This window comes from Balaenoptera physalus (assembly GCF_965194825.1).
Source record: "Balaenoptera physalus genome assembly, chromosome: 19".
NCBI classification, from domain to species: Eukaryota; Metazoa; Chordata; class Mammalia; order Artiodactyla; family Balaenopteridae; genus Balaenoptera; species Balaenoptera physalus.
In genome coordinates this window covers 39,132,805-39,144,831 of record NC_138900.1, presented here as the reverse complement: position 1 = coordinate 39,144,831, position 12,027 = coordinate 39,132,805, and the positions used below count along the sequence as shown (strand labels likewise).

Genomic DNA, 12,027 nt, shown 5'->3' with positions numbered 1-12,027 from the left:
GCTCAGGCCACACTCCAACTTGGATGGAGACCAGAAGAGGGTTTGGTGGGAAAGTAATGGAGCCCAGGTCCCAGGGCAGGGAGGGAAGTTCCTCACGTGGACTACAGGGGGCGCTCCAGACCCAGGGGCAAGTGCAGCCTGGGTAATCCCTGAGTCCCAGGGAATTGTAGCTGGGGGTGGGAGCGGGGAGGCGTGTTTGAGGATCTGTTCCCACCTCAGTCTGGCTGGGTTTGGAGCCCAAAAGATCCCAGAAAGGTACTAGAACTCTCAGACACCGCCGCCGGAGGATAAATCGGGCCAAGTTCTCCAAGGGCCGATTAGGCCTTAGGTGGAAAAGGCCTTAACAAGGTGCAAACCACCCAGATTCACAGGGCATAAGGCTTTTAAAATAATTTGGCAATGTACGTCAAAGACTAAAATCATTCCCATTTGTCCCAGTAGTTTCACTTCTGGAAATCTATTCTAAGGAGTTCACCACAAATTCAGGGGAAAAAAAAAAAAAAGCCTCACTCACTCACAAAAAGGTTCATTTTCACTATTTACAATTGTGAACAACTGGAAATAACTTTAAGTCCACAAAGCTGCTCAAGTAAGCCATGGTCTGTGCACACAACAGGATATGAAACAACCATGAAAAAATGCAAAAACACAGGAAATGATTATGGTAACAATCTTAAATAAATATTAGGCTACAAATTCATTACACAGGAATTTTTTTTGAAAAAAGAAGCCATACAAAATATGGACATGAAATATACTAAAATGTCAACAGTGGTTGTGTTCAGATGGTAGATAAAGATAATTCTTTACTTTTCCTTCTATTTTTCTAAATTTTCCAAAATTTACTGAAGTAGCATTTTTAAAAATAAATACTGTTTGAAAAAGAAAAAAATATGTGTACTTTGAGCCAGAAATTCTACTTCAAGGCATGTTGTGTCCTAATGAAAAAATTATGGATGGACACACACAAAAGATACCAAGATGTTTATCACAGCAGGGAGTATAATAGTGAAGATTTGGAAACAACAAAAATGTTTCAAAGTTGGGGATTGGTTAAATAGATTGTGGAACGAATCTACTAAAATAAAACTGTAGAAGTCAAACTACTTTCATGGACAGATGTTCATAATCTACAGATAAGCAAGGGAAAAGTCATTTATAAAGCAGTGTTTATTAGGCTTCTATTTTTATATTTGAAAGGATTACATATGTATTTTTTTAATTTTTGAAAAATTTCTACAATAAACAAAAAAGGGAAAAGAAGGGAAGGGGAGCTAGATCCAGGTGTCTTTTAATCTGAGGCACAGATGGCCTGATTTGTACAATTTATTTTTGAAGACAGGGGAAGGGCAGTGTATTTGAAATTGAAACTGTCTTAGAAAATTTGGGCCAAGTGACTGCAATAGACATTAGCTAGATGGAGGCCTCCCACCCCCTCCAAGCCCAGCCTCATTGTCCACCTTCCCTGGCAGGTGCACTCAATTGCTTTCGCATGTTTCAGCCCCCAAATATCTTCATCAGGGAGGCAGGGCTTAGCCCTGACTATCCGCATTTGATGGAGGATGAACCAGAGGTCCAATGCAAGTTTGTGATAAGGCAGGGGTTGGAAAGCAGGCTTTCTGATTCCCCTGGCTCCCTTCCCTACATGTTTGAGCTGCTAAAACTCATCTCACAGTTTTATAGGGTAAACAACGTAAAGCAGGGTTTCTCAGCCTCAGCACTACTGACATTTGGAGCCAGGCAATCCTTTGTTTTGGGAGGTTATCCTATGCGTTGTAGGATCTTTGGCAGCATCCCTGGCCTCTACCCATTAGATGCCGGAGGAATAGCTGCCTCTCCCCACCCAATAGGTTGTGACCACCAAAAATGTTTCTGGACATTGCCAAATGTCCCCTGGGAGGCAAAATCGTCCACAGCTGAGAAACACTGAAGTAAGATGAGATGTGAAATAGAATGTCCCCGGGGTCATTCCTTGGATTAGGCGATGCCACTTGTCCCCAGACTAGGGCGGGAGGTGGAGGGGGTCCAATAAGGAAGGAAGAGAGGGGAGATTGGTTTATGTAAAAAGGCATAGGTGCTACTACTCTACACAGTGCTCATCTAACCGTGTGTTGACTTTTTATTAAACGGCTCTTTACCCACACGGTGGGTTCTCGGAGAAGACGGACACTGTCCTACTCACCTTTGTGTCTGCTGTTCCTAGCACAATGTCTACATTAAGACAGGGCTCAATAAATATTTGTGGTATGAAATGAAAGAATTCACCACCACATGACTCACTAGGCAAAGCAGGATGCTGGGGACCATAGGATAACTTCATGAATACATATTTAATTCCACCTGAGTCTTTCCCTGACCCAGTCTTCAACAATGTCCCACAAAAACTGAGCCCAAAGTCGGGCTCTCTTGGTTCTCACATTGATTCATTCACTCAACAATCAAAGGACAGGGCTTCCCTGGTGGCACAGTGGTTAAGAATCGGCCTGCCAATGCAGGGGACACGGGTTCGAGCCCTCGTCTGGGAAGATCCCACATGCCGTGGAGCAACTAAGCCCGTGCGCCACAACTGAGCCAGAGCTCTAGAGCCCACGTGCCACAACTACTGAAGCCCGCGGGCCTACAGCCCGTGCTCCACAACAAGAGAATCCAACGCAATGAGAAGCCTGCGCACCGCAACAAAGAGGAGTCCCCGCTCGCCGCAACTAGAGAAAGCCTGCGTGCAGCAATGAAGACCCAAAGCAGCCAAAAATAAATAAATAAAATAAATTTAAAAAAAAAACAATCAAAGGACATTTCAGGTGTGCAGGGAGCTTTGCTAAGCACAGAATCAAGAAGAGAGGAAGGAATCGCCTCTTTCAGCCTCGGCCTTCTGGGACCTCAGAGTCGGCTAGGGAGACTGTCAGACTAACTTGTCCCTCTCCTACAGGGTGGAAAGTATCTAGACAAACCCCCATAGAAGTTCCAAAGAGGGCAATTACATCTGGCTGTAGGCAAGACTGAAGACTTCCTGAAGGAGGTGGCCTCGAAGGATTTTAAACAGGTAGAAATTGTGGGCAGGAAATTCCAAAAAGAGGCAACAGCATAAGCAGAAGCATGGAGGCAGGAGAGCTTGGGGCATATTTCTGGGTTAGCATGGATTACATTTGGTTGCCAGGGGAGGTGGGGGCCAGACAATGAAGAGATTGGAAAAGTAGGCTAAGGGGAACCGGCATCCATCATTTGCAAGTTCCAGATCCTAGAAGCTTTCTGAACAGGGAAGTGTTCACTGAGCACTGTTTATTGAGCACATATTATGTGTTAGGCAATCAGCTTGAAGAACCTCACTTAATGTGCTGGAGAGGGTGTGGAGAATGGGAAACCCTCTTACACCGTTGGTGGAAATGTAAATTGGTGCAGCCACTATGGAAAACAGTATGGAGGTTCCTCAAAAAACTAGAAACAGAGTTGCCATATGATCCAGCCACCCCACTCCTGGGCATATACCCAGTCAAAACCATAATTCAAAAAGATACTTGCACACCTATGTTCATAGCAGCACTATTTACAGTAGCCAAGACATGGAAACATCCTAAATGTCCATCAACAGATAAATGGATAAAACAGATGTGGTATATATATATATATATATATACATATATATATACACATACATACATACAATGGGATATTACTCAGCCATTAAAAAGAATGAAATAATGCCATTTGCAGCAACATGTATGGACCTAGAGATTATCATACTAAGCAAAGTCAGAAAGAGAAATACAAATACCATATCACTTATATGTGGAATCTAAAATACAACACAAATGAACATATCTACAAAACAAAAACACACTCACAAATATAGAGAACAGACTTGTGGTTGCCAAGGGGGAGGAGGGTAAGGGAGAGAAGGATTGGGAGTTTGAGATTAGCAGAGGCAAACTATTACATACAGGATAGACAAACCACAAGGTCTTACTGTATAGCACAGGGAACAATATTCAGTATCCTGTGATAAACCATAATGGAAAAGAATATGAAAAAGAATATATATATGTATAACTGAGTCACTTTGCTGTACAGCAGAAATTAAAACAACATTGCAAATCAACTATACTTTAATAAAAAGTTTTTAAAAATCTCATTTAATGCTCACCATAACCCAAGAGGTAAGGAGTATTAATTATCCCCATTGAATAGCTGAGGGGAACTAGGGAGATTCAAACTCAGGTCTGTCTGACACCAAAGCCAGTCGCTCTTAAGAACTGCAGTCTTCACTCATGGCAGTTCGAAGATTCGGGAAGTGGCGTCAGGGTGGTCTGGGTTATGTGGGCAGTGCAGAAACCCCCTTGTGCTTCTGCTACGGGAGCCCAGCAGACACCCAAGAGCAGCCCCTGCAGTTCAGGAGCCCCGGCTAAAGAGGACCCTTCCCCCATCATAGCGCCTTCCCTCTGAGCCACAGAGGAGCAGCCCCAGCCCCGAACAAGAACTTCCGCGACAGGGTGGCCCTTGAATCCCAACCCACCAAGCCTCAAAATCAGCTCAGCCTGAGCCTCTCACTCTCTCGGGGTTTAATAACTACTCCCCCAGGCCCCCCACCGAGAGGGGATGGCAGGCCCCCTCTGTCCCTACTCTACTGAGGAGGTTCAGCCTCTAGGGAACACTCCGAGTTACAATCCGTAGAGCCAGGCGTACACACTGAGCACCAAGATATTGGCACATATGCTGGGGTCATCCTGGCCACCTTACGAAACCTGAAAGCGTGGAGACAGACCTTCCTCACCTCCTTCCTCCAACACCCCCATCCCATCAACAACCAAAGAGAAGCGCAGACTTTCCTTGTGGCGTTTAGACCCCACACAAAGGTGCCGATGCTCAGCTAGGGAGGACGCAGGAGGGGAGAAGAGACAGAACCAGCAGCCGGGCTGGCTTTGAGCACTCAGGGGGTCAGCCTGGTGTAGGGCAGTATTTCCCCAACTGAAGTCCTTTGAGAACCACCTGCACTATTTTAGACATCACATATCACCTGGTCTGTTATTATACTTAAATTTATCTGAAAAGGAAATCTTGTATCGCTATTGTAGAGGAGAAATTGCATCGTGTGCCATAAACAGGGGGCAACCATGGAGACAGAGAAGAAATGAAGCAAAGTTACGCCATTTCTAGCCAGGTTCTGTAGCAGGCTGAGGCTCCCTCCGCATCCCTTCCCTGACTCCTTAACCTCTCTCTCTGTTAAAAAGAGGAACAGGGCAAGTGTGGGACAAGCACTGAAGACATCCTAGCACTAAATTGCGTCTCCTTGAGGTAATGAGGAAGACTGATGGAGAACTGAAAGGGGAATAACCTTGTGTTTATATGTGTCCAGGTTGTTTTATAAATTCATCTCACTTTGGAGAGCTGGACCACTGGAATTAGACTTGGAGTCAAGAAATGGGGTTCAAGTTCTGGCTTCACTACATCCTTGCTGTGTGACTTTGGAAAAGACCCTTGCTGTCACTGGGTCTCCTCATCTGTTAAAATAAGGCAGATGGTACCCAAGGCATGGGTTATTGGGAGGAGTCTCAACCACTGCTCAAACCCTGAGGTGAGTGGGGCAAGGATAAGACAGGGAGGGGAAGGGCACTTTGCCAAATCAAAGGTAAGACCCCAGGTGCATCAATAATCTGGTGGCAATTGGGAAGCTAATGTCACAAAAGGCTAGAATTGGGTCCCCAGAACCTAGTTATTGCAGCTCACGACTGCCCCAGGCTCAGAGATGTGGTCCCCTGCAGATGAGAACTGGGCCCCTGACATTGTAGGGGTGGGACCTGGTCCAGGCTAGGGTTGGCTTAGAGTGGAGAGTCCATCTCTACTGGGAGGTCTAAGTCAGGGCTTTGATGGCCTCCTGCCGCTCTCAGGTGTGGAAAACCACTTGTATCGTTGGTCAGGCTGGGTTGACTCAGGGCACTGCACATCATGGAGGGCCTATATGGGGCATTTTCAGGGGCCTCAGACCTGCCTTGTGGGTAAAGAGGCAGGATGACTTTCTTTGTTGCAGACCTGAAGATTCTGCAATTCCACAAAGTTTGCTTGGGATATCAAAACGTAGTTGGCAAAAAAAAAAAAAAAAAAAAAATGTAGTTGGCTATTCAGAAGCCTGGCACATAATAGGCGCTTAAAAACTGGAACTCATGGCAAATTGAATTAAAGCTATCAGGGCAGGCTGAATAGCACTGTGCTTAGATTCAAGTCCTGGCTCTGCCTCCAGGGCAAATCACTTACTCTCCCCAGCCTCAGTTTCCTCATCTACAAAATGGGTTAACAATGCCTACCATAGGGTTATTGGAAAGAGTCAGTGATATAATATGTGGAGTGTTTAGCTCCACATGGTGCTCAATATGGTGCCTCAATATGCATAGTAAGCACCCAGCAAGTGGTGGACGTTATCCATGTTAGCCACTAGCAGTCATCTGGTCAACCTATGTGAAAACTGAAGAGACACTTCCGTGAGTTCAGAAAGCTAGTTATTGGAAGAGCTGGAACTAGGAACCATGGGGCTCTTAGACCAGTGCCTCTTCCCCTGCTTCAGCTGCTCCTGTGAATAACATTGCTCATTCAACAATCATTCTACTAATAAGTCTCCAGATCTCTCCAAGAAATGACTTTATTTGCAGATAAGCAAGTTTGCAAACTCTTTTGGTACACTACTGTTTACCCAGGCTTCTAAACTACTGCCCAATTTTCAGTCCCAGGATAATAAATTGGGAAAGTCTTTTTAAGAACAATGCCAACAGTCTTAATCCTGCACTGAACCAGTTTCAGCCAGGGGTGGGACTTGCTGGACTCCTTGCTTTTTTCTGAGATCACCTGAGGATTTTCCATCCATTAGTTGGTGTGACCCTGAATGATCTCCACCCCTCAACCTACCTGATCCTGCCTCCTGGCCCCAATCTAATTAAAAAGATAAGCATCTCCATGAGCTCCCTTCTCCCAGGAAGCACTGGGATTGGGTGCAGGGCCCAGGGTGAGGATTGATGTTTGTGACCCAGCTGGTCCAAGCCGACACCTGGAACCCATGTTAATCAGAGGCGGTTGCAATTCAAGAAGCACAGAACTGAGGCCAACACTGAAGCTGGGTGTCAGGTAGGAGCTGTAGGGATCCCAGGCTCCTGCAGAGTCCTCCCCTGACCTCCTGAGTCTCAGACTTATTTGCATGGTTGGTAAGAGCCAACATGGTTAGGGCCGTGCTCTGAGAGCTTTGCAAGTGCCATCCGATTTAAGGCCCTGACAAACCTGTTCCCATTTTACCCTCGAGCACTCCAAGACACAGAAATGTTAGCAACTTGCTAGTAACTTGTCACATTACTAGTAAGTGGCAAAGTCAGACTGTGAACGTGAGACAGGCTGGGACCTGGGACCTTTTGCTGCAGTGCTTGCACCTGAACAAACCTCTCCTTGAGCAACAAAATACAAAGAAACTGTAGGGGACTAAAAATAACTGCATGCATGCACAGTTGGGGCAAATTATGAACAAGATACAAAAAGACCAAAAACCCACACAGCACCGGCAAAGGGGTGGGCAGACCACCTAAGCCACCCCTTGGGCCGACCCCCGGACCCACCCCTACCCTCACCCCATATAAGGAACCAGCTCACCCCCCTTCAGGGAGCGAGCAAGGGAACCCCCCTCCTGCTGCAGCAGGAGCCCCAGTAAAGCCTTGCCTGGGGACTTCCCTGGTGGCGCAGTGGATAAGACTCCGTGCTCCCAATGCAGGGGGCAGAGGTTCGATCCCTGGTCAGGGAACTAGATCCCACATGCATGCCGCAACTATGAGTTCTCATGCCACAACTAAGGAGCCCTCGAGCCACAACTAAGACACGGTGCAACCAAATAAATAAATATTAAAAAATAAATATAAAAATAAAAGCCTTGCCTGAATTTCTTGTCTGGCCTCTTACCAATTTCTATTGATTAAGGAGGCCAATAATCCTGGTCGGTAACAAAGGCAACAACTTGGGGCTTCCCTGGTGGCACAGTGGTTAAGAATCCTCCTGCCAATGCAGGGGACACAGGTTTGATCCCTGGCCCGGGAAGATCCCACATGCCGCGGAACAACTAAGCCCGTGCGCCACAACTACTGAGCCCGCATGCCACAACTACAGAAGCCCACACGCCAAGAGCCCGTGCTCCACAACAAGAGAAGCCCGCGCACCTCAACAAAGAGTAGCCCCTGCTCGCCACAACCAGAGAAAAGCCCGTGCGTAGCAACAAAGACCCAACGCAGCCAAAAATAAAATAAATAAAATTTTTTAAAAAAGGCAACAACTTGACTTCAGAGCCATTCATTCATTCATTCATTCAATAAACATCTCCTGAATGTCTCCCATGTACAGGACACTGTTCCAGGCACTTCATATGTCAGTGAACAAAAGAAATGATTCCTTATCGGATCACGGTGCTTAAATTCTAGCAGGGGGAGACAGCACATAAGCTTTACAAATAAGTAATTTACTTCATTAGAAGGTGTTAAATGCTATGAAAAAAGAAAAGATAGAGCAAAGTATGGGGGATCAGGAGTCCTGTGGGTTTGAGGTATGTGTTGCAATTTTAAACAGGGTGATCACGGTGGGCTTCATGGAGACAGCAAGATTTGAGGAACAGTTTAGAATAAAGAAAGAAGGGAATGAGCCATGTGGATATCTGGGGAAGGAGCTCATCACTGGCAGAGGGAGCATAGAATAAGTCTACATTGTGAGAATTAACAAGGGGTCAGAGGGAAATAAGGGTGGGGGTGATGGGGAGCCCTCTGGAGTGACACATCTACATGAAATGCTCTTCCGAGGTCACAGAAGCTGAGAACTGAAGGATGAGGGGCCTGGCCATGTGAAGAATTGGGGGGAGGGTGTTTCCAAAGGATGTTGTGGTTTTCAGATCTCTCAATACCCTGGCCACCCTTGGGTGTGGGGTGATATAGAGAAACAGAACAGTGGGAGATATACATATACACAGAGAGAGAGAGATGTTAGGAATTGACTTACATCATTATGGAGGCTGAGAAGTCCCACAGTCTGTCGCCTGAAAGCTGGAGACCCAGGAAAGCTGGTGGTGTAATTGAATCCGAGTCTGGAAGCCTGGGAACGGAGGAGCCAATGGTGTAAATCCCAGTCCAAGTCCAAAGGCAGGAAAGCCAGGAGTCCGAGGGCAGGAGAAGATGGATGTCTCAGCTCAGGCAGAGAGCGAATTCACCCTTCCTCTGCCTTTTTGTTCTACTTGGACCCTCAGCAGATTGGATGATGTCCACGCACAATGGTAAGGGTGATCTTCTTTACTCAGTCTTCTGATTCAAGTGCTAATCTCTTTTGGAAATATCCTCACAGACGTGCTCAGAAGTAATGTTTAATCAGCTATCTGGGCATCCCTGAGCCTGGTCAGGTTGACACATAAAATTACCCATCACGGTGGGTGGGGGGAGGAGATTGTTCTCCCAGCTCAAGCCTCAATCCCGAGGAAATCTGAGAGGCCCGAGGGGAAATGGCGGGGAGGCAGCTTTGGCCGAGTGTGTTGGGATACACATCTCACCTGGCACTGAAAGTGCGAGATAGTGAGGCCTTGAGTGGGGTCAAGGCTAGAGCCTAGGCCAGACAAGTCTGAGGCTGGAGTGTCCTCAGGCAAAACAAAAACAAACAAGCAAGAAATAAACAGCAGTGCTAGAGATGGTGAGCTCTGCGATCTGAAATTGCATGAAGCCACTGTTGAGAACCAACCCGGGCTTCACGTTAAATACCTTGGGATATAAGATTATATCGTCTCCTCTTTGGACTCTTCTTTCTTCCCTTTTTCCCTTCCTTCAACTTTACTGAAACTTAAGACTTGTGGGGCAACACATAGCAAACTTGCAAAAGCCTGGAGAAAGCTAGCTCAACCCCTTATTGGAGGCCACTTGGAAGCTAATATTTTCAGGGTGGGGAGTTTCCAACCAAAATTTTAAACTGCTTTGTCCAGCTCAGATTTAGAAGAGGCTCAGCTTTGCATGGGGGAGATTCGGAGAAAGGTCCACTCTCTCTTAGTGAGTCTCAGTCTCCCCCGCTCAGCATAACCAAAGCCTGGGGACTCACCAGACCCGCCTTCCTTGGGAAGCAGCCTTGGGACCACCTCCAAAGAGGGAGGGCTGCAAATCCTACACAGGTATTGACTCTTTAATCAAGAGAAATTGATAAGAGGCCAGATGAGAAATTCAGGCAAGCTTTTACTGGGGCTGGTGCTGCAGCACAAGGGAGTGAAAACGAGAAACAGGTGCCCTTGCTCGCTCTCCAAGGAGGGTGGGCTCGTTCCTTAAATGGGGTGAGGGTAGGGGCCGTTTGGTGGGTTGGGCCGGAGGGGTGGCTTAGGTGGTCTGCCCACTCCCACGGTGGTGCTGTGTGCAGAGATCATGCGCAGTACCCTGATTTTACTCTCGGCACTTAAGAAATGGCAGTTGGTTTGTGGCCCTTTTAAAGTATCCTGCTGTTCCCAATTGCCCCGACTGCGCATGCGTGGTTATTTTTCGTCTCACGGTTTCTTTCTTTTCTTTTTTAAATTTTTTGGCCACGCTGTGCGGCATGTAGGGTCTTAGTTCCCCGACCAGGGATCCATCCTGTGCCTCCTGCACTGGAAGCGCAGAGTCTTAACCACTGGACAGCCAGGGAAGTCCCTCTTATAGTTTCTTTGTAAATGAAGAGACGTTTGTCCAGGTTCAAGCGCAAGCACTCTGGTAGAGAGTCCCAGGTCCCAGCCTATCTCAGTATCTCTTTTAAAAAAGTGGAAATTGGGACTTCCCTGGTGGTGCAGTGGTTAAGAATCCGCCTGCCAATGCTGGGGACACGGGTTCGAGCCCTGGTCCGGGAAGATCCCACATGCCACGGAGCAACTAAGCCCGTGCACCACTACTGAGCCTGCGCTCTAGAGCCCGTGAGCCACGACTACTGAAGCCCACACGCCACAACTACTGAAGCCCGCAAGCCTAGAGCCTATGCTCCGCAACAAGAGAAGACACTGCAATGAGAAGCCCACGCACCGCAACGAAGAGTAAACCCCGCTCGCTGCAACTAGAGAAAGCCTGCGCGCAACGAAGACCCAACTCAGACAAAAATAAATAATAAATAAATAAATTTATATTAAAAAAAAAAGTGGAAATTGGGTGTGAGAGGTGATAAGATCCCTTTGGGAGGGCTTGTGGAGGAACTTCCATTCTTGGGAAGCCAATAGGTGTTCCAACCAAATGCCAGATGCTAACCTCTCCCACCTTCACCTTTCAAATATTTTATTGCAGGAGTCCTGGGATAATTTTTTTTTTTCACTGTCTCTAGATGAGCCTTGCCCCTGTGAAGCCCAATACAACCATGTGAAAGGTGCTTGCACTACAAGCAGGAAAAGTGAGGCTTCCCCATGGGGGTCGCCATGTGACTGCCCTGTCTGAAATGCCATTAGCAATCCTTTCTCCTGCTTCCTTAACCCTTGACCAGTTGTCTAATGCTGTCCTTTGTTCCTCTGTTTCCTAGGGACTAAGTGTCTTGATTTGCTGAGTGAGGACACAGACTTATTAGCAAAGGACATGAACTGCTCTGTGTCCAGCTTCTGTGGCTGCCGGCCACATCACTTCAATCTCTGCCTCTGTGGTCACGTCGCCTCCTCCTCTTCTATTCTCTGTGCATCTTCTAAGGATGCTCATCACTGGATTTAGGGCCTATCTGGATAATCCAGGATGATCTCACCTTAAGATCCTTAATTTTGGGCTTCCCTGGTGGCGCAGTGGTTGAGAATCTGCCTGCCAATGCAGGGGACACGGGTTCGAGCCCTGGTCTGGGAAGATCCCACATGCCGCGGAGCAACTAGACCCGTGAGCCACAACTATTGAGTCTGCGCGTCTGGAGCTTGTGCTCCGCAACAAGAGAGGCCGCAATAGTGAGAGGCCCGTGCACCGCGATGAAGAGTGGCCCCTGCTTGCTGCAACTAGAGAAAGCCCTCGCACAGAAACGAAGACCCAACACAGCCAAACATAAATAAATAAATAAATAAACTCCAATCTC

General features: G+C 47.1%; 1 long non-coding RNA gene across 1 annotated transcript; it reads left to right on the top strand.

The window, feature by feature from the left end:
• Window positions 1–9,099: 9,099 nt before the first annotated feature.
• LOC309648460 lies at window positions 9,100–12,017 on the top strand. The gene is made up of 2 exons (XR_014256671.1): window positions 9,100–9,271; window positions 11,500–12,017. It is a non-coding gene; the product is annotated as an uncharacterized lncRNA (long non-coding RNA).
• Window positions 12,018–12,027: the final 10 nt, after the last annotated feature.